Below are 23399 nucleotides of genomic sequence, written 5' to 3'. Positions count from 1 at the left end.
GCAGAAGAGGATCTGAGTGCCAAACCTTTCTCAAGAAGGGCTCTTGCAGAGCACAGAAGGGAATAAGGGAGAGAGAAGCAGTGTCTCGGTGCAGAAGGGAGCTGGGCTAGATGCACTGGGGGGAAACAACACAGGGAGGTGGAAGGCGGTAACTGAGCTCCTTGCGTCAGAATATTTTTGGCTATGTACTCCTCAGGAAAGAGATTGTGCCTCCTCTAAGTAGATTTTCATGCATGCATAGATTCAGCTTAGCTAATGGAAATTGCATTCAGTTATATAGGTCTGCCCAGGCTGTTTAGGGAAGTGCGAAGGAGAAATATTTAGCTTCAATACTGTAGGATCATGCTAATAGCCGTGCTGTTGCATTTCTGAAGAAAATTCAGTCACTAGTGACATTTTTTTGCCAGCAATCCCTTATGCCGTAAATATGTGTTCTAAATGTCAGTGGTGCATGCAAATATTTCTAGGTACAAACCCAACACACAAACATTACAAACAATACTAACAAATATATTTTAAAACTGTATCTCGATGAGCATTTGTAACATGAACTATCATCAACAATTTTAATTTTTTTTTCTTAGTTTCAGTAGTGATACCTTTGAGGGGACTGGCTGATGCTGAAGCAATTCTTCCCTAAGGTTAAAACTTATTTAAAATAAGTGGCTTAAAAACTACTTGAAATCTGGCAATAATCTGGCAATATACATACAAATACATTTATACTGCACTATCTAAGCACCTACTGGCCTACCTGTCTGCTTAGTTATTGGGCTTTCCATGTTGCAAACATATCCTGGTGTACTTCATACGAGCAACCAGCACGATCCTTCTCATTTGTTACCTATGAATTATCCATAGTGTAACAACTGTACTTTCCACCAATGGTATTTTCTGAATCTTTATAGTTCTATAATATTGGCAAGCTTTAGATGCAAAATCAACAAGCAGTATCAACAAAGCAGAATGTATTTACTCGACTGCTGAGAAATTTTTCTTGATAGTACAGCTGTGAGCTATGAAAGCCATTTCATGACAAAATACAGCTGGGAACTGCATTTTGTCTTGGAACAAAACATTTTTGTTCCTGTAGAAGAATAATGGAAAGCAGATCAAGATGAGGTAGTGATCACATGCTGATCTCTTTATGCAATGTTTCAGAGTTGAAATGTTTCATACAAACTTTTAGCTAATGATGCGAGACCCTTTTACGCTGCAGTAAATTGCTAAATGGATTGTGCAGTGTTTTTCTTAGACAAGATTGTTGCCTCTTTTTCACTTTTGTTTGTTTTTTTTCCAAACACACGGTTATCTACCTCATAATTCAAATAAAATACGCTAAGTGTCATTCCAGATCATCTAGGGAAATGCCATGCAAATCAGGCACTGCTAATAAGAAGTACAGTTCACTTCACATTGTCCTTTGAGCAGTGGCAACACTAACAGATGCTGATGGCTTCCTGCACAAGAGTACCTATTACAGATCTAAAGCAATTTTCTCTAGTACTATCTGTTTGCTTTTTAGTTCTCATTTTCTCTCCAAAATGACAAAGGGATTCTTGGAAATCAATGAGGATCTACGAAAACCAATTTCCTTCTAGCTTCTTGTTCTAATTTGTGTGGCCAGCTGCTGAAATTAGGCTGTTAGAAAAGTCCTGATGTTTTTACTCTTTTACATACAATCCAGTCAGAATCTAGCTAATTCAAAGAAAGAGGAACATCTCCGGCAATACTATGTCTATTATACATGTTTAAGCAATCTGGGTTCAGTGCAATAAGAGGCAGTGGCTTTCATATATGCTTATCTGTGCATTTGAGATATTTAAAAGAGTTTAGTGATACCTTAATTCTGCACTACTGGTTTTAGCAGCCCGACTATAGTGTTCTATGAAAGGGCAGAGCTTTTTGTAATTTGTAATAAAGAGAGTTTTTTGTAATTCTTTTCTGCTGTATTAATCTCAGCAAGAACATCAGCTATAGAGTTCCTGTCTTTTATCTGTGGCTTGGTGCTGTATAATATATGACTTTAGCCTCATTTGGATTTAGCACAGCAAAGCTGTTAAGGGACTGCCACTGCTGAGTCAAATGGTGCCCTTACACAATTCAGCACCTCCTCTGCTAGCTGTTTTAGGTAGTGTTAATCTTGCCTAATACAGATTAAAAAAACTAATGGAATCAGGACTACAGAGGCTTCCTTCCCTACATGTCAGCTCTGTATATGTATTTAGCAGCCGACCTCTGCTATGCTAGAAGCTACACTAGCTAGAGACAGCTATCCTGGGCTGCCGTCAAATGCAACATGTAGAAAAAAAACAAACCCAGAAATGTATTTAGATGTTTAAATCAATGGAGTGAAACATCTGAGTGTGATTTCAAGTGTCAGGGTGGGGTGGATTTGTTTTGCTCTTTTATCTTGGGGCTAAATGCATTGGTTTGAAGAAAAACCGGAGTAATCCCGCTATGTCTTGTAATGAGAATTATCCCTCAAAGTTATGATGCCACCTAACTTATTCTTGAGAGATTAGAGCTAAGTAGGCAGACACAAAGGTAAAGAACAAAAATAGGGAAAGTTAAAATTGTATGTGAGCTCCAGTTCTACAAAGTGGGGAGAGAAAAAGTAACTGGCACAATTTTATTTTAAGGTGATACCTTTCCCTCCCTGTAATAACACTGGTGACATAGAAGTTTTCACATGTTAAAAGTGTGGTGTTGCCATTAATAATTGTTATGAACAATGAAGTGAATTAGCAGCAAGTGTTAGCTGCCTTTTAAATTAGGGAAAATGAACCTTACTGCACAGTCCTGCAATGAAAATTAAACTATATAGAGCACAGCATAGTACTTATTCTCAAAACCAGTCTCCACAAAGATTTGGATGTTTTTTACTGCCTGAAATTTCTTACTGCTAGCAAAGAGAAAAAAAAAATTACTTTGACATCAGTTTTGCAAGTGGATAAACCATGCAAGCTAGTGTCCAATGGAGTTTCTTAAACTATCATTCAGTTTGAATATTCAAATAGTCTGCTAATCAACCTGCCTTCCACATATGGAGATGCCTGTACCATTTCTATAGCACAGGTGTGTGCAATGGGTGTATAGGCTTTTTTCATAGTTTCAGTTATATGGAAATTTTAGTGTTATCTTCTGGGGAAGTTTCTGTTTGGAAGATTATTTGCATGTTTCCCCCCACTCCCGTCTCTCTTTCTCTGCCTCTCTTATACATGTGTACGCACACACGTAATGATATGTGTACTTATGTATTATTTTTTGTATAAACCCAATGTATACAGATTACTGAATGCAAATTATAGTACGTGTATGATATACAGGATATAATAATGTCAGCCTTAGTATTTGAGATTATATTTTAGTGCTAAGATCGTATGCTGTGTACACCGGTTATACACAGATACTGTGAGTGGCCTTTTCCAGTGTTTTATACTAAGCTAATGCTATTCTAATGCACACTTGATGGTGGTGCTTTAGCCCACAGCTATGAATTCTTGTGAAGTGGATAATTCCTTTTGGATTACATCTTCTTAACCTAAGATAAGCAACTATACTTATTTGGTATCGTTTTCTTGTAACAGAAAAGTCTACACTAACAGACCCGTAGTTGTTAATTTGCAGATGTGAGAATTCAGCAGTGCAAAGCTTGATTTATTTGCTTGCCCGGTGCTATGTTCTATAATTAGCTTTGGCTTCCTTTCACATGGGACAAAAAACATAACATGTTCCAGGGGGAATCATCCAAGTGTGTTGAACTCGGATGTAGTACTTAAATCCCTTTTAATTTAATTTTTCTCCTAAACTCTTAATTACTTTGTAGTTCTCTCTTGCTTCAAAAGATTTTCAATGCTGTAATATATTTTTGAAGGGTAGAGATTTGTACTTAGAAACTAAGTTTCAGATATCCAGATGATTTGGCCTTTCTTTTAATGGAGTGAGAAAAGATATAATGATGTGCTAAAGGTTCTTGTGATGCCTACAGTCTCTAAAGTTATATTGAGGCAATGATGTACAGCCTATTAAAGAGGACTAGTAGGATATACACACTTCGGAGATTCAAGTTTTTGGCAGACATTAATGTTGTCAGAGGCTGAGGAGAATCAAGTTTAAATTATATGGATTCTGTTATCTTTTGTTTTATGACAAATGCCTAGGTAAATATTCTGCCAGCATGAAGTCCTTGAATAAAGTATAATACTTTTGTTTTCTGGTTTAGAGGTGGTAATCAGATTAATAAAGGAACTACATTTTAAAACCCTGAAAGGGACCACTTAGTGTTGTACAACTGCTACAAAAACATACTCAGGGTCTATGCAAGCATTCCTTTGTTCATTAACTGTGACAACAGTGTTTCCAAAGTTATTTCCAAAGTTATTTTCAGAAAGCAGAGATCCCAGTTACTGGATGAACCTCTAACCACTGAATGGTGCTTTAGCACTTTTCTGTGAGATATAGTGAAGACTTTCATAAGAAAATGAAGTTTTGGAAGTGGTGAGCACTTAAAACAAAATTGAGAGATCTTTTAATGATTTATTCAAATAACCTGTAATAAAGGAAGATGCTGACAGGTACATCCACTCTGCTGACTATCACATTGCTGATAGCTGGCAGTGGTCCACAGACAAGCCACGTTTATGCAAGTCATAATTGGTTCAGTGTTTTCTGTTTTAAATAGGGACTGTAGATCAGATCTGCATTCCTTCTGAAAGATGAGATGCAGTTGATGCAGAGGAACTCTTCCTGCAATAAATAAGATGACTGTTCTTTCTAATCAACAAAGTCCAGAAATGTGTTGTCTTACTGCATTTTGGCAAGTTGAGGTGTCTGCTCCTACAGCACAGGATGTCAGAGTGTATTACTGAGATCACATGAACCTAAGAACAGAGCATTTACTTTTACAAACAAGTCTTTCCACAGTTGCCTTGTTCTTCCACGTGGGGGTTTAGGTCTTTCAGCAAGCCATATCCTTCCCAAGACTTTTTTTTTTTTAAAAAACAAAGATTTCATGATAAGTCCTTGCTTGATAAGTCTCTCAGAATTGACCATCAGAGAGAGGTTGAAGAGGTCACGCCTTCATAGAATTAATTATAGACATTTTACTAGATGCTGGTGCCTTTCCCAATTCATAATAAGTTTTTAACTTGTATTTTGTCTTAAAAATCAAATCCCTCAACAATCTTTATAGCTCTTCCATTAATGAAATACACACAAAAAAACCCCTTCTCAAATCTTAAAGGTAAACATTTTTGGTAATTGACTTTCTGTTCACCTGTCACACAAGGTAGCCAACATGCTGTATATTTGTAACCTGTATTTCTCTCCAGAATGTTCTTCTTGAAAATACAGGCTAGACTTTAAAAACATTAAACCAACTAACTTTCTGTATTTAGAGTGTGAGAAGTTGAACCACTTGTTCAATCACTTTTAATGACGTGAGTTTTGTTTAATTCCAGTTATTTAGACAGGCAAAAAAGAATATTGGATCTTGGCCTGATTTTCAGTTTTGGTCTTTACAGCGGACTCGTGTGTGGTAACAAACACAAACTTCACTTGTTATCTAGGTACTCTTGTCAATTCTAGTATTTCACTAGTTGCACACCTTTCATCGCTGTCCATGCAATTCGGTGCAGTTGAGGTAATAAAACTGTATGAATGTCAGATTATGTCAAAGGTCCATCTATTTCAACAACCTGTCAGTCACTAATAGTACCAAGAGAACACGGCAAGTAGATAGTGGTATTTCCTCAGAAATTTTTCTCTGTATGTAGCTGTGCGTAGCCCAGAAGGTTTGTGAGTTATGGGTAATGGCTTTCTATATTTATTTAATAATCCACATAGATTATTCTTTTAATGATTTGTGAAATGACTCTAGCCCTACACCTCCTCACCAGTCTTTTGAATGTTGCTTTTTACACAGAGTCTATCCTAGGAATGGAGGAAGCCATGATGTACAATTTAGGAGAGCAGCATCACTTCTTGCTGACCCCAAACAGGGAACAAGGGGAAGTTTAGTCCTTAAAATTGTTACTAAAACCACTGAGATTTAGGTACATTGTCCATAAATGTACCTGCTACCTCAGGAAGTTAATTCTACTATTTCCATTTTAAAAATGGATAGTTGAACTTCAACAGCCCTCCAACAAACTGGTTGCAAACAGAAATCAGAGGCCCAAGACAAGCCTGAAAGCTCAGGACATAAAAATCAGTGCCTTTCTTTTTGAAATCTGTTTGAAACGTTTCCTGCAAGGGGTTTTTACTGTAATGTGACCACAAACAGAACTACAATGTAAGATTGCATACGGACACGAGAAATAGAAATGTTTCTCTTTCCAGATGTAAAATCTTGTATTTACTCCAGATATAGGAAATTGCATATTTCTTTTCCTCAGTTGTAATTTATCCTTATGTATTTTGCTTTAATCTGAGAATAATAGCATCTAAACCATCTCACATGGAATATGGGGAGATGAAGCTGTAATAGCTGTGAGATCCTTACTGAGCATTTCTAATCCCTGATCAGAAGCATAGCACTAAATCACAGTAATGACAAATGCTGATATTTTATTTTTGCTCACTGGAAATTCTTATGCCATTAACATATATATTTTTTTCATGCTATAAACACGCAAATATTTTGTATACCCTGAATGCCAAAGAATTAAAGATGCACATCTGAGTTTTGCTCTCTCATTCAGTCTCGTGAAACAACCTTCGAAACTTCATGTGATCAGGAAGGTTGTCATCCAACCCCAAGACCTTCTCTAGGAGCTAAATGCTATCCCTTACCAACCCAGTCAGTCACACAGATTTTTACTGATCTGTTTGGAATTAAGCAATAGCAATCAGTAATGAGTTGCTGTACTATCCCCAAAGCAGTCTGGGAAGACTCTTCCTGCCTTTTAGTGGATCCAGAAAAGCCTACCTGCTGGACTATACCTCTCCTATGAGTTATCGACCTACCTCTGAGGGACTGCTGGAAGAAAAATGCTCCCTTGTGTCAGTTTAAAGTTCTTTCAGCTCCTCCTGTCCATCTGTGTGGAAGGTCTGCAGCAACCATGCAGAGCCCTTTTCCCCGGTGTGCAGGAAACAACTGCATATGTGGTGGGTAAGGCAGTAATCCCTCTGTGGTCTAATCTGTTAATTAGAATCATTAATTGTAGGGCTACTGATTAATTACATTAGAGTGAACTAGCTCAGCAGAATTCAGTCTCCATTTTGTATTTTTTGGCAGAGATTCTGATTTATGAAAGTAAAACAGTCTCACTTGTAATTTATAAGGCATCAATTCAGTTAATAAAATATGTATAAACTGAGAATATAAATGCAAATATAAACTATCTAGTGTCTGCATAACCGTTTAAAAATTTTATATTATTAATTTTTTTCTTATTAGTGGTTTAATTAACAGTCATTCTGGGTCATTCATACTATTGTTGTGATCCCTTCTTTATTATCTGACGTGTTTTGCTGAAGCTTACTAATCTCTAGATTTCCAACTTTCTTATGAGTCCTACAATAAAAATATCTCTAATCAGCACTAGTCTCAGGCTGCTACTACTAAGATAATGCTACATTTGCACAGTGAAGATCTCTGTTTATTTTTATTTTCATTAGACTCAACATTTTAGTTTTTACTCCTGAAATACTTATAACTCTCTAGGATTTTTAAAGAACATCAAGCCTGAAAGCTCAGTGTTAAAAGTCCAAGACATTGCCCTAGTATTTACTCTTATCTTTTAGCCCTTTTCTTGTATTCGTCAGTGCTCTTGTTAGGCTGCTTGGCTTTGTCCATACTGAAGCCCACATTCCACAGTCAAATTTTGGGGTTTTAAAGTGCTAAAGTTGAGAACCAAGATTAAATGTAATTTCTCCTCCATGCGAAGTGCCAATGATTAATCAGTCTTAACAAAACATTCACGTAAAGTCTTATGTACTGTCAATGTATTTGGAAGAGTGTTTAGTAATTGATGTAACTTTAAGGTACCAGAGGACAATCATGATTGTGGTCACCAGGTTATTTTCTGTTTTAACCTGATCTAACATCAATCCGGCCTAACTTTGAAGTTGGATCCTGTTTTGAGCAAGCATTTGGACTGTATGACCTCTGGAAGTCCCTTCTAATCTAAATTACTGTATGATACTAGATGTTTTGATTTTGCATTAATATGATGGTATTAAATGCATTAAGGCTTTTTGTGATGCAGAGTGGTGTGAACTCAGTCAAAGTCAGAAGCAAGTATTATTACTATAACAAAAGATGGCTCCTTTTCCACTAACTCTTTCATTCTGCTAAAAAATAATGGCATTTCGGTTGTCTGTTCACTTTGAAGGTGATCCCATGGATGTGAGCAGAAAATATTAGGAAGAAATGAACACTGACATAAGCAAAACTGGCAGTGGAATCTAGCCCAACAGCTTTTCGAAATTGTAGGTCTTTTTTGTGTATAATATGTGCAAATTAATTCGGTTTTCTACATGGGTAACCATTATTCATAAGTATTTGCTGAATAAATTTTTCAGAAAAATTCAGATTGTAGATGGCTAGCAAACTATTCATACCAGATGCTCACTATTTATAGCATATGAACAGTCACTCAAATAAGAGGGGGCAGATTCTGCTCCCCCCAAGAATGCACCTGTATTTTCTCTTGTATGGTAGCTAATGGTGGAGGTTAAGTGTTAAAAAGTAACTAAATGCTTCCAGTATTAACATCACCCTGATACTACATTAGAAATCTGAGTGTGTGTAACATCTTCTGAAATATTTCACCAGCTGACAAAAAATAATATTGTGCTCCCCACTGATGGCAAATTGATCTCTTAGTTGGCATTTACAGACTACTTCTTGATTACTTTTTTATTTATATAGCCAGGTCTTTTAAGCATTCCTAATAGCATTTCAGAGAAAATAAATTCGACACTTCCTTGTGCATTTATCATAGGCCTGTGAGGTCAACAACTGGAACTCTTTATAGTAAAATTATTTAATATCATTGTCCTCCAAAAAGATACACAATTCATGCCGTGGCTGCAACAGGTGTCCATACTATAATCTTATTCTTGGGTTTATAGTTCACATAGAGTAATGGACGAACATAAGCATGTCAGGCAAGAAGGGTTTATGAGAAACACCACCGTTAAGAATGTTACACTCACTTCAGAGAACTTAAAAAAAAAAATCCAGTATACTGTTAATGTAATTGCAAATAGAAATGTTTAAAGCACATTCACATTGCATTAAAGCAATAGAAGAAAAGAAAATCTATTTGTTTCCAATAAAGAAAATGAGAGCACAGGTGTGTAATGGCTGGTTTCACTGCAAAAGTATCAGTTTCACTGCATTTGTTTCAGCTTAAGTGAAAACGTGCCAGCTGGAAAAAATTAAATCAGCATGAATCATACATCCAAAAGGTCACCGATCTAAAAATATACAGCCCAAGAAAAGATAAAATTGATGTATGCAAACTAAAATTGCCAAGTAAAAATTAAAATCCTTCTAAACATTCTAAACTTAGGACATTCATTAATTTGAAAGTAATGTGGAAAGAGGCAAAAAGCCACCCTGCGATGTCAGTTATCATTATATGGAACACAGCTAAGGAGATAAAAGTCGATCAAGCAGAGACCAGGAGAAGATTAAGTCTCTTTATCTCCCTGTGGGAGGAGGAGAACATGTATACAGGTAGTATTTTGTGTATGGAGAGGAGGAAGGAATTCCAAATGACTGAGCTTTGATGTGCATTTCTATCATGTAAGTGTACTCATGCATAACAGGAGATATACATGTGAGTGTGGGGGATCATAAAGTTACCCCAGTTGTCAGTCAGAATTACAGAGCTAACAAGTAAAACCAAGTCCCTCTTCCAAAAAAAGTTCCAGATATAAATTTTGAAAGAAACTACACCAAGCTCTGTTGGATGCTGTACTTCTTGTCACAGCCTAATGGTTAACAAGAATGAAAATATAAAGCAGTAGGATGTGATAGGAATGAAAATAGAGTGCAGATAATCCTGAAGTCATAGCCTTATTAGTAAAGCCTGGAGATGTTTTGAACCAAAAGTAGATTGTACAATGCTTTGTCAAAAATTGGTTTGTATGTGTGCATGCCAGAAATTTCAAAGGGGTGCTAATTAGCCTTTCTTTTTCCTGTTATCAAATCTCATTACAACATCACGCACTGGCAGAAGCACCTTTGCAAAGACTGACATGCCACTTGCTGTCCAAACACAGGCTGGATGGACATATAGCACACAGGGAAATGACACCTGTGTTGTCCCATATGACTTCTCCTAGAAAATATGGGTCAGGTTTAATTTTATCAGTAAACAGCCCCCTTATTCTTTTCTTAGCCATAGATTACAGCAAAACTGGCAGATGAGCTCACACTAAGTTGTTGTAAATAATATAGTTCAACTAAATTCAAGATTATAAGTCTGATTTGCACTGGTACCTGTATAAGGCCCAGAAAATTTACAGGAAGCTTTGAAGTATTATAGTGTAGGGGAACCTTTTGTGTAAAATCACTTCTTAATTACACAGTTCTGAATGGGCTTAATGTCTGTCCCTTCTTTCTTGAAGTATCGTTTTCTGCTTGAAGTCAAGTGGTATCATTCTTTTTCTGGTAAGTTTATTGACTTCTTTATTTTGCTTGTATGTATATCTCTACAAGATTTTTTTCAAAGAGTGGTAGGAGGGAACATAGAATGAAGAACCATTGCCATAAAACCTCTTTGGGATGACAAGACAAGAAGGCGATTCCTGCCTGACCCACCCAGTGGCTTTCTATGATAGGGTGACTGCATCAGTGAACACAGGAAAAGCAATGGATGTAGTCTACCTGGATATCTGTAAAGCCTTTGACATGGTCCCCCACAACATCCTTCTCTCTAAATTTTAGGGATATGGATTTGATGGGTGGACTGTTTGGTGGATAAGGAATTGGTTGGATGCTTGCATCCAGAAAGTAGTTTCAATGGCTCAATGTCCAGATGAAGATCCATGACAAGTGGTGTCCCTCAGTGGTCCGTACTGGGACCAGTGATGTTTAATATTTTCATTTATGATATAGATGCAACATTGAGTACTCCCTCTATAAGTTTGCAGATGACACCAAGCTGAGTGGTGCAGTTGTCCTACCAGAAGGACAGGATGTCATACAGAGGGACCTGGACAAGCTGGAGAAGTGGGCCTGTCTGAACATCATGAGGTTCAACAAGGCCAAGTGCAAGGTCCTACATCTGGGTCTGAGCAATTGGCAGTTTCAGTACAGATTGGGGGACAACACAATTGAGAGCAGCCCTGTGGAGAAGGACTTGGGGGTTCTTATTGGTAAGAAGCTCAACATGAACTGGCAATGTGCACTTGAAGCCCAGAAAGCCAACTGTATCCTGGGCTGCATCAAAAGAAGCATGGCCAGCAAGTTGAGGAAGGTGATTTGACCCCTCTCTTCTGCTCTTGTGAGACGTCACCTCAAGTATTGTGTCCAGTTCTAGAATCACCAACATGAGAAGGATATGCAACTGTTAGAATGGGTCCAAAGGAGGGCTACAAAGATGATCAGAGGGCTGGATCACCTCTGCTATGAGGACAGGCTGAGAGAGTTGGAATTGTTCAGCCTGGAGAAGATTCTAGGGAGACCTGATACCAACATTCCAGTACCTGAAGGGGGCCTACAGGAAAGCTGAGGAGAGACTTTGTACAAGGGCATGTAGTGACAGAATGAGAGGGAATGGCTTTAAATTGGAAGGGGGAAGATTTAGATTAGGCAGTAGGAAGAAATTTTTCATTATGAGAGTGGTGAGGCACAGGTTGCCCAGGGAAGCTGGGGATGCCCCATTCCTGGAAGTGTTCAAGGCCAGGTTGGATGGGGACTTAATAAGCCTGGCCTAGTGAGATGTGTCCCTGCCTATGGCAGGGGGGTGGAACTGGGTGATCTTTAAAATCCTTTCCAACCCGAACCATTCTATGATTTTATGATTCTATGATAGAGATTAAGAGACTTTGCACCATTTTCTAAAGATGGATAATTTCCAAGTTTGTTTTATTTCCCCTGGTAGTCCTTTTCTCTGCCTCATCTTCTTGACTGTGGGTATCTCACACACTTGTAAAGCACAGATTAGACCAGGTGGTGAATCACTGCATCAGGAGGCAGAAAGCTGAATAGAAGCAGAAGGCCAAGCAGTGGATCATTGCGTTAGAAAGAGGCAGGAAGGAGTGGAGTGCACCAGGAAGCTGAATGGAGGAACTATAGGAGAGCAAAAGCTGAGAAAAGTAGTACTTAGAAATTATCTAGGGCTCAGTTCAGCAGCTACTTCACAGAGGTTGTGGTAGACACTTACACATTTGGTGAAGATTGAGAGATATATTCAGATTAACAAGGGTTGAGTAATTTAAGGTAGTGTGAATGTTTAGCCTGTTAATTAATCCATAAGAACAAACCTGTGTTTTAAGAGATAAAGCCAATTATCCTAACTATGTATAAGCATATGTGTTGTTGTTACTGATTGTTGGTACAGCTATCATTAGCAGTATTCCTCCCTCAGGTGTGTTTCTGAACATTCCCAAATTGGTGCATGCTGTTGTGGGCATCATCATGTAGAACGAATAAAAAATGTTCATTCACAAATTGTTTACAGTATTTACTGCATATTTCTAGACCATGGGAGACCAATGTTGATGTGATTGTTTTTCTATTATAGCTAATTCTCACAAAAATCAGGATACACTTGAAATGTCCAAGTCTTCATAACTCAAAATGTCCTTCTAATACAATCCACAGCATAAGAAAATCAGCCTTGATATGCAGCACGGTAAATAATTTCATTTTGCACTTGTACTTTAGGACTGATTTTCTTGCAGTAATAACAATTTCTCAAACTTGGCTTGCACTGTAGAGCTTTTGGCTAAAATTCTTGGTTAAATCAGCTTTCCATCTCCAAAGTAAAATTATCTCTGCAAGCAGCATAATATTTTAGCGAGCAAGGACAAGAAACATTAGCTGTTTTAGTTGCAGTATTAGATGAAGAAAGGCAAAGGGTAATCTGGTGCTTTTCTCCAAAATTTAACATTTCTGACTACCAGAAAATTACAGCCATGTTTGTATCCTCACTGCCACCAGTGAGAGAGGACACTCTTGCCAGAAGGCAGGATTACTGGCAGCACCCCCTAATGTTAAATTTATTCAGGAGAGGGAGGGGGACATTAACCCTTCAGATAACTAGGAGAACTTCAAAACATAGCTAGATCTGGGCTGGACAATGCTGCACAGAATCCATGGCAAGGACCCGTGTAATGAATAGTGTAACTACAGGCAGCAGTTAGTGCTCTTCTCCACTGCATTTGTTTTAGCAGTCTGGTGCCACAGTGTCTCCAGTGACCCTGGGGGATCCTTTCTCTTGCCACAAACACCTCACATGAAGGCTCTTGGGAGTACCTTTGTGTTTGCGATAGCTTGAATTGTTGAACAGCCCTGAAGCAAATCTAACCCTTTTTAAATTTTCACCAAGGTGTTTTTATTTTTCCTCACTTGACATTTTACTCAATGTGCATGTTTGCCTTTTTTCACAGAGCACTCTACTAATTGACCTTTATTAGGAAAAGATAATCAGAAAAAGCATGGCAGCTTATATTCCCAGTGCTTGTCACGTGTAGTCGTAGGGCTCAGTGGGAATGCATGGTACAACGGCTCAGCATGCTAGAGCATGCTTCAGAGTCCAAGGAGAAAGACAAAGGATTAATGCACAAGTCTGAAGAAAAGCAGGAAATAGAAAACAAATATTAAAAGAAGAGTGGAAGCTGCAGGAGGTCTAGGAAGTGTGTAAAAGGACAAATAGCTAGATGTACACTGGACCGTGGGAAAAAAACACAGGATATGTCAGAAAACACTTCATACACATCTTAGCATGCTGAAGTTTTAAAAACCAGTATTAGTGTTCAAGTTCATAAGCTCTGAAGTCTGTTGCTATTTGCACATTGTTTATCACATTGTTTACTTATTATAACTTTGTTGTCAAATCATTACCTAGCTAATGAGTGTGACATTCCTATTTATACATATTTACAGGCTCCAACATCTCCTCTGCCCTAGTCATAACAGGTATTTACAAGGTATGAAAAATCCAAGCCAGCTATGCAAACAACTAGAGAAAAGCAGCATGCTGTGCCATTCTGACTGCCTGTTGAAGGGATATCTACAGCCCTGTTGAGCTCTTCTAATTGTGACAGGTTATTCAAAATCAGCAGTCCTTACAGTTCATTCCTCCAACCAGCTAATTTTCTCTCCACAAATATTATGGAAAACATAACATACAGTAGCAACAATAAGAATACTTTCTCATTACAGTTCAGGCTAGCCAAGAGTCACTGCCAGGGTTTTTCAGTCTGCTTAGTACACATTCAACAGCTTTGTTGTCCCTGTTCAGAAAAAAGGCAAAAGGTTCTCTATTACTAATCAGTAGAGACCAAGGACACAAAAGGCTATCTAAGATCAGCACTGGCTCTTTAAATCCAAAAATATAGGTCCCAGAATTGTATACGTATCAGTTCTATTGAAAAAGATTTTATATTTATAGGAGTGCAGCATCACACGCCTTCCCCACCTAGTGAATGCTGTTCATGAAGCATTCACATTACATAAGCCTGGGTAGAAGACTATGAGGTACCACATGGCTATGAAACAGTAAATGGTGAGCGATTTGTTGCTGTCACTCTGAATATAAATTATAATGAGCATTAGGTTAAATTAGTTACCTGTTCAAAGCAAAATCATTAATCTATTTCCATAGGCAACTTCCCGAAAATTTTAGCACATCTTACCAGAGCTTGTTGTGGATACTAAAATTTTACAGGATTTCAAAAAGCAACAACATAAATTACTGGAAAAGGAATTTGTCAAAGACTATGAAATATTATGCAGTGTGAAAACCTCTGACCTAGGAAGCCCTGAGGCTGGGAGAGTGTTATGGAGAACTGCCACCACTTGCTTGGTCTCCTCTTTACTCTTCTGTCAGCATCTGTTTCTGGCCACTGTCAGAGAGGTATGAGGCTTGTTAGACCTTTTGTCTGAGCCAGTGTAGCCGTTGCTCTGTTGCTATGTACTCAGAGGCACAATGTGGTCAGTCAAACTGGATTATGCACCACATTTATACCTCTTCTACAATTCAGGTGTTCTGTTATTTCGAATCTGTCTGTTGTTCCTGCTGACACATTTGTGGCACACCTGTCTGCCAATCTGCTCCAATGCTTGGCTTTCCAGCCCCAACCTCATAAACCTTTCATAACTGTCTTGGCCAGACAGAGTCAAATTTTGGATATGCAAAAATAGGAAGGCTGTACGTCCATACAGCTGTGAGGATATCATGCTATGACAAAGATTGAGCCCATCCAACAATGCTAAGTGAGGGATTATATCTGCTTTAAACTCTCCTCTTCACTGGGGTCCTTCTTGCCTCCAGTGAATCCGCATCTATGCTGAGGGTTGGCAAATGAAAAACTTCCTTCTGCTGTCATCAGTGTATCTCTGCAAGAGGACATTTCAACCTTCGTGCAGTTTGGGGTCACTGGTGATTTTCCTGGATTTGAACCTCAACATAACATGGCACATTCTTTAAGGCTCACTTCCTGTTGCTCTGTTGTGCCGTGCTGATCCTCAAAAATGTCTAGGACATCGTGCCATTTTCATGTACTGCCATCACCAGCTACTTCACCTGGTGGCTATCACAGCTCCACTGGCTATCTTGGGAGTAGACCGTGCAGGGAGTTTGTCTGTGAGCAGGCTCTGGTATGCTACTTATCTCTTTGAGTCCCTATTTCTGATTGAGGGATTGAACAGAAAGATGAAAAGGCATCACCAAAAACAGGGAATTATGAGGATTCAAACCTGAGCTCTTTGTTGATAACCCACAACACACTTCAAGATGTCACGATGCACACTTCAAGTCCCCGAGGAACTGTGTTCAGCAGGGTTAGTAGCATCAACAGGAAGTGTGCATACCATATCTTTTGCCAAAATGGACTTTTAGGGGAAGGACACTTGGCACTAGCAAAGGTGGTTCAGCAAGCACGTATCTGTCCTTCCACTGCAATGTGTACAAGCTGTAATCAGCCTAAAGTCCTGCCAGAAGAACTTTCTGGTGTAGACATGACCTCAGTCCTCTGCATTAAGAAACCCGGGCTAGTATTTGTGCAACAAAACTGTGTGTGCAAAAATTTAATATCTTTCAGCTTTGCAGAATTGATGACTGGGAGGCTGAATAACCTATTAGATGGAAAGCTGATTGTTCATACAATCCTGAGAACTGTGCATACACAAAAACTATAATTAAGCTATAGAGGTTGTAATCATGCCTTATTGCACATAATATTCTGAATTTTTGTAGAAAGTTACCTTTAGCTTTTTATTTCTATCTTAACTTGCCTCCCCAAAGAAGGGATAGTTTTTTTGTACCTTCAGTGACGCTGGTTATTTAATAAAAAGGTATTACATGTTCACACTACTTTTATTATGTTTGATATAAAGGAATGATACCATTTCATTATATAGTTCATTATGAATCTTGCTGTTTTTCAAGGAATGATGCAACTACAAACATAATTTCTTCCTTTTTGTGTGTGAAGAACTGTATTCTATATTCATTCTGTTAAGCAACAGTTAACTGTGAGTCACGGATACTGCCTCATACATATGGTACCAAATCTTTTTATCTGATGAAGTAAGATTAAAGTAGAAAACCTTTTAATCAGCATGAGTACTAAATTTAAATTGAGAAAGTACTTTGTGGTCACCAGAGATTTCATATTGCCCCTCCCATGATTAGAGGCAGTGACACGTCTTTGCCACTAGCTGACTTGTGTGTGTCACTTGTGTTGCCAGCAGTAATAGTTTCATGAGCTGATTGTAATGGGTTGCGACATGTATTGTTAATTATTCTGACATAAATTTTTCTTTTGGACAGATGTGCATAGCATTGGTAAAATAGCCAAAGACGTTGCTATATTACTGTTTTCAAAGAAACTTGTTCTGGGGAATATATATTGAAAAGCATCTTTATGTTAAGAATGTAGTTTCAGCTCTACATTAGGATGAGTATCTCATAATAATTATTTTGGGATAGCTTTGGAAAGCACGATAGGATAGCATACATCAAAACGACACCCTGAAAATCAGTTTGTGAAAACATGGGACTAGTATCATAGTGGTATAAATACATACCAGACAAATTACTTCATTTTTGTTACACAAGGCTATAGATGAAGTCAAAATAGTAAAGACATGAATTTGAGAAAGTGAGGGAGCTGTTAGAGAGGCAGTGGGAGGTCGTCCGTCTGCTGGTGTGTGATTGATCAGCATCCCAACTCCTTTGGCATGTCGGACTGAAATTCTACTTTTTAAAAAAATACAGAAAAACTGTCACCAGAGAGGCTATTTAGAGAATTCCATGTAAAATTATGGCTTTCCATTTGCCCAATGAAAGGGCCACATTGATTTTTAAGACAATATTGGGTCTTAGTTTCTTACTAGATTTTTTAGGGGCTGGGAGTTATTTTTCCTGATTGGAAATAATTTCTATTGAAATTCAGAAGCCATTGCCTCTATCACACTTTCAATATTCCTCCTTGATACCCATGAAGTATGTGGGTGTCCTGGCTAGCTAAAAGAGGAGTGAAAAGAGGGAATATTTTCCTTTTATGTAAGCTATAGCATCATATATCAACCTCTTCAGCGTATACTAATGCCTTGTGAGTAGGCAGTGTACATCTCTGAATAAACCCAAAACAATTCAAAGCATTACAACAGAGAGTAAATCATAGTATTTTATTTTTTTTAAACACATTGTTGCTACTTTTTTCTGCAAACCTAGAAATAATTGAGCTGGATTTCAGTCTTGGGTTATGTGTGAATGCACAAAAGAATAGTCTGGCTTTATGCAACTGCTGCTTTTGCTACAATTGCTGCTATTTTTCACCATTGCTCTACATTGTTTTCTGTACTTTAAATGTTTTCTCTTGCTGTCCTGCACAATAACATGTGGAATTACAGACTCACAGAAAAGATTTAGTAAGGAAAGGTGCTATAGCTGTAAATCCCAACAATCAGATTTCTACACAGATAGAGATCTAGCTTTGTATATCTTCTTTAGACCCAGGATCAGGTCTTCTCTGAGATGTTATTAATGACAGGGACAGCTAATACATCAAAATAATAGGTTGAAAATAATACATCAATTAATACATCAAAATAGTAGGTTGAAAATAATAGTATAAATAATCATATTCCCCAAGCAGACAGGAAAACAAATGCAAAACCTAGCTGGAACGTTCCTGATTAAAATTAATTTTCTAAGTCTTTTTAGAAAGCCTTTAAATACACCAGCTGTTTGCAAGATATGCTTCTCTTAAAGTGTTGCATGAGTTTGTAAGTCAACCATTGCAATCAGATGGAAACATTATTCCTTTTTCTTCTCACTTGCCTACTTTGATTCATAATCTTTTAGAGAAATACAGCTGATGCTGTCAGTAGGGAAATTAACATGAGACACCACTAAGCCTAACAATGGAAGAATATCCTGTTATTCCCTGCTATAGATATCGGTATTTTCAGTCTTTTAAAAATATTTTTGTATTAAACTAATGGAAACACTTGTTTATGTTTAATCTAGCTGATAACTCGTGGTACTCAAATTTATGACTTATAGAACAGTGAGGTTGCTTAGAAAATACAATTTGATCATAGAAAAATTCTGCGGTTTTGAAAGTTTGGAAGTGACTGTATTTGGAAGTCAGGGAGAAAGAGGGAGAACTCCCAATTTAGTGTAACCAAGAGGTGGGTAGGCCAGTTGACTGAGAAATAAGATATAATAAGATATAAATAAGGTCTCAAACCACTTCTCTGCCTGACACAAAGAAACCATTTGAACTTCATAGGAATATTTCTGGTTAGTCTAAGGACTGGTATGTGTTCTGGTCAAAATTTGAACCTGGATATAAGGAAATGTACAAATGATGTTTTTGTCAGACCAATAAACTTTCATAAAATGCCTTGATGTTGTTGGAACAGTAATTTTAACATAGATTTCCCCAACCCCTCCTACCCCCCCCAACAGTGATAGTATTGAAAATTTTAACTGCCCAATGTTGATTGTAGAAGTCTTTTGTACTATTCCGAAGACAGCATTTTTTAGTAAAGGAAAGCCTCTAGCTTATTTTATGTAAGTAATATCTCTTGGCTTGACTTTTCTCTTTGATGCTTTTAGGTTTATAGCATTAGTCAAAATGAATCAGATTATTTCTAATAGATCTGTACCTCTTTATAAAGGTCAATGTTTAGTTATTGAAAATGTTGGAAAGAAGATAACATGGCATTTTATACTATTGATCTGTTTATAAAGCATCATAGTGGTCCTCCAGTGCCCTCATTTCTTTAGTAGCCCAGATTTAGTGTTGTCATCAAGGCGGGAAAAAAAGTTTTATGTTTTTCCTGCTGCCCTTACCTTCTGCCTGCATTTCACCACTTGACAGACATTTTATCTTTGGACTTGGGCTTTCTGTATTCAGGACAATAGTTAATTGTTCTGCAGCCCTTTTTGTTTCATCTTTTGTGCCTCAAATAATTCTGCACCGTATCAGCCATGTATACACTTCCTCTGGAGAGATGAGATGCTGAAAATTGTGTAAAAATTAAATATTCATTGACTTAAAGGTTAATATGAGTAGGACTGCATGTGTATAGGAGCAGTATGCTTGCAAGCCCTCTGGTAAATACGTTTTCAAATTATATAAGTGTCAGGCTGATTTCAGAATTATAACATTTCATTTCAATGACCAACAATGGAAATGAACATATAAAAAAAATAATTCTTGTGAATTTGCTGTCTGACTTATGCTAATGGAGGAAATCTATACAATCCATGGAGCAAATCCATTACAATGGAGCTAATCCATATTCACATAATATAGGTGGGATCAGGGTGAGGTTTTTACTGATTTGGTCCTTAGCACCCACACCATGTGCCCCCATGTACCTGGGATAAAAAGCTGAATGTTTTGGTTGTTTAACTTCCATGGTAAATCTGACGCCCCAACAGGAAGAAAGAAGGATCATGCATTCAGAATTGATTCATATTTCTTTCCATCTGGAATTTGCACTGTTGGGTAGAAAGCTGCTTCTGTGGGAAATGTAGAAATATCCTGAATATGAATTAAAATTAAAGACTCTCTTAGAGCTTTATAGTACATGGAGACTCCAGGCACAGGAATACGAATGAAAAGCAAAAAGAAATGTCAAAACACAGTAGCATGTATTGCCAAATGAATAATAAAAGTAGTGGCTTCCATGGGGAAAAAGCTGAAAGCCCAGAGATCCAAAAGGACTAAGTAAGCCTTTAAATTTTGATTTCATACCCCCTGGAGGCCCTGGTGAGTTAGAGATTAGGATACATTTAGTAGTTTTCCCAGCTTGCTTTTGGGTTTGGGGGCCTTTCGGAATCCTTTAATTAGAACACTACTGTTGGTCTAAGGGAGTTGGAATTTTTTTCCATTCCTCTGCATTATCTTTTAGCATATTTACAAAGTGTGGTCAGGAGGAAGATTGAAAACAGATCTTGTAACACTGAAATATATTGGTTACTTTCAGCTTGGAGCTCTCCCTTTTGTTTATCATTCTGCCTAGGACAGAGTTGGATTTGGTTTAAAAGACCAAATCATTTTATAGGCTATGCGATCTTGTGTTCTCCTCATAGACTTCAATTTTCGCTGCTGACACATCTGACACACAGCACACTCATTAAAAGTCATTGCTTATTTTAAGATATTGTTTCTCCTAGTATGTATGAGGTGTTGACTCCACTTGTACCCTGAGATTCCCTAAGGCTATGGCTTGGTTTTAAACCCCAGCTGGCAACTAGGACTGTTCAGCCACTCTCTTGCTCCTCCCTCAGTGGGATGAGGAGGATAATCGAGAAAAAATCAGAACTCATGGGTTGAGATAAAGACAGTTTAATAGGTCAAAAAGGGAAGAGAGAATAAGGCTGCTGCTGATGATAATCAAAGTAATAGAATGTGCACAACAATTGCAAAAGAATATGCAATGAATTGCTTACTGCCTGACAATCAATACCCAGACTGTCTGTGGGCAGCTAATGCTGACCCCGGTCAAATTCCCATTTATATACTGAGCATGACATTATATGATATCAAATATCTCTTTGGCCAGCTTGGATCAGCAGCCTCACTATGCTCCCTCTCAGCTTCTTGTATATCTGCTCACTAGCAGAACATGGGAAACTGAAAAACATTAATATATTATCAATATTCTTCTCATAATAACTAAAACACAGCAGCTGCTCGGGAGGAAATTAACTCTGTCCCTGCTTAAACCAGGACAGACTGCTGAATGCCTTCTCTGTACATTGTCCAGTTATGTGATGCTTGGGCCAATTAATGGCTGATGCTCTTTCCGTAGATAGTTCTCTCATGTTTTTCATGTTGAATGTTCCTATACTTGCTTATGAGGTGTCCTGTAATAAAAAAATATCTGAGCAAGATTTCAGCCTTTTGAAAATTATTTCTCACTCATGACAGAAGTTCAGCCTTTGTATTATGTGCCCTCTAAAATAAATATTTGAGTTGGTCTTAATAAAATCTCATCTTGAGTTTCTGCCAAAATGTTAACTGTGAACTCCGCTTCTGCTTTCCTCTTAGTGTGTGAATCTGTTTTATTGTATGTGGATACATGCATGAGCCTTTACCTCTGTGTATTAATTAAACATGCAGGGCATCCTTTCTTTCTTATGAGTGACTCTCTAACAAGAATTCATAAAGTAGAAAGGAATTAAAATTACAATTAACATGTAATTATAAGAATTTAAAATTAAAAATAACTTGAAAAGCAAATGTTTCACTTCAGCTTACACTAGAGAAGAACTCTGCTTGCTTCCATTTGCATCAGTGGTATTGCTCTCAGGATAAATTATGATAATATTACTTTCCCCTATTCTTCTTAACTGTGGTTTTACTATTCAGTGCAAGATCAGTCTCAGTGTTAGTTGCAGGACCTAAAGTTCCTAGTCGGGAAGAAAACGTGAACAAAGCTGAGGATAACAGAGAAACAAAGACTATTCTGAAGAGCAAAATCAGGAGAATAATCAATGTTTCAAGAAACTAGGAGATAAACAGAAAGAGACATAGAATCCATTTAAAAATGCAAATAGATAAGGCTTACTGTAAGTGGGTCAATAAACTAGAAACCTTTATGCTGTTGCAAAACAATATAGGAGATGAGTGATTTTCTGATGTGGCAAGTAACTCCTAAGAAACACTGTCTTTCAGATAAAAAGATTGTTGTATTAAAGGAGGAGCTGTGAGCTGTGTGAAATCAGACATACCATCACACCGAAGCTGCTGGAGTTTCCTGTTGTCAAAGTGGTGAGGCTGCTGGCAGCTGTTCTAAGGTTCCACTGTTTATTATAGCGTGAAGGGCACAGCCAGGAGAAGGCAGTTCTCACTCCATGGGAAGTCCAAGTTTTGTCCAGAATTGATACACAAAGCTGATAGAATACTAATACAGTTATCCCTTCTTGTGCTTTGAATTCTCACTTAATCTAACTACAGAATATTAAGTGGAACTCTTCTAAAAGAACAAAGTTAATGGAAGAAACACATCAGCTTTTCAGACAGAATAACAGGGACAGACTGTGAAGAAAGGTTAAAAACTAAGACAAGTATGGGCAACATAAATGGAACCTTCTATGTAGCCTAGAGCCTGCTTTGCTTGGAAGGAGTATGAATAAGGGAAATGCAGAGATTAAATGGTGCTCAAGCAAACAGGCGGGCAACACATCCTGCTTTAATGTTGGGTAGCAGTAGAGGGAAAATGACAGATGGTTATATTTTTAGTATCTGTTCCTTTTGGGGTTTATTTGTATATTTCTTTTCTTATATAATTTGCCTGCATCATTTGAAAACACAATGTATTTTTCTCTTTGCTGCTTGCTTCTCATCTCTAGGCCATGCTATTTGAAAAGTTAGATTAGTTTTCTTCTGACATTATGGTTCATTGTGAGAGAACTAATCTGTGATATCTCCTCGTGCATTGCTGCAGCACCAACAGGCAGAATAGTCTATTTTCGATGTACCACTCATTGAAGAGGTAAAAAAAGTTGTTAGCCCTGTCTCTTCCACTGCCAATTACCTCAATATGCATTTAAAACAAAACTTTTTCTCCATTAGAAAACATTATTTTAGAAAAGAACATCTGTATTGCATGGAAAGATACACTTTTTATTCTTTGCTTTTTTTCCCAAGTGGTGGAGTAGAATAGAGGAAAGATCTTTATCCTTTAGATGGTTAGGGACTTAATAGTTCTGGCTAGAGTAAACAATACTCCTACACGTGAC

This window comes from Cuculus canorus, chromosome 4 (assembly GCF_017976375.1).
Source record: "Cuculus canorus isolate bCucCan1 chromosome 4, bCucCan1.pri, whole genome shotgun sequence".
In the NCBI taxonomy this organism is placed as follows: domain Eukaryota; kingdom Metazoa; phylum Chordata; class Aves; order Cuculiformes; family Cuculidae; genus Cuculus; species Cuculus canorus.
Note: the sequence above shows the minus strand (reverse complement) of the source record.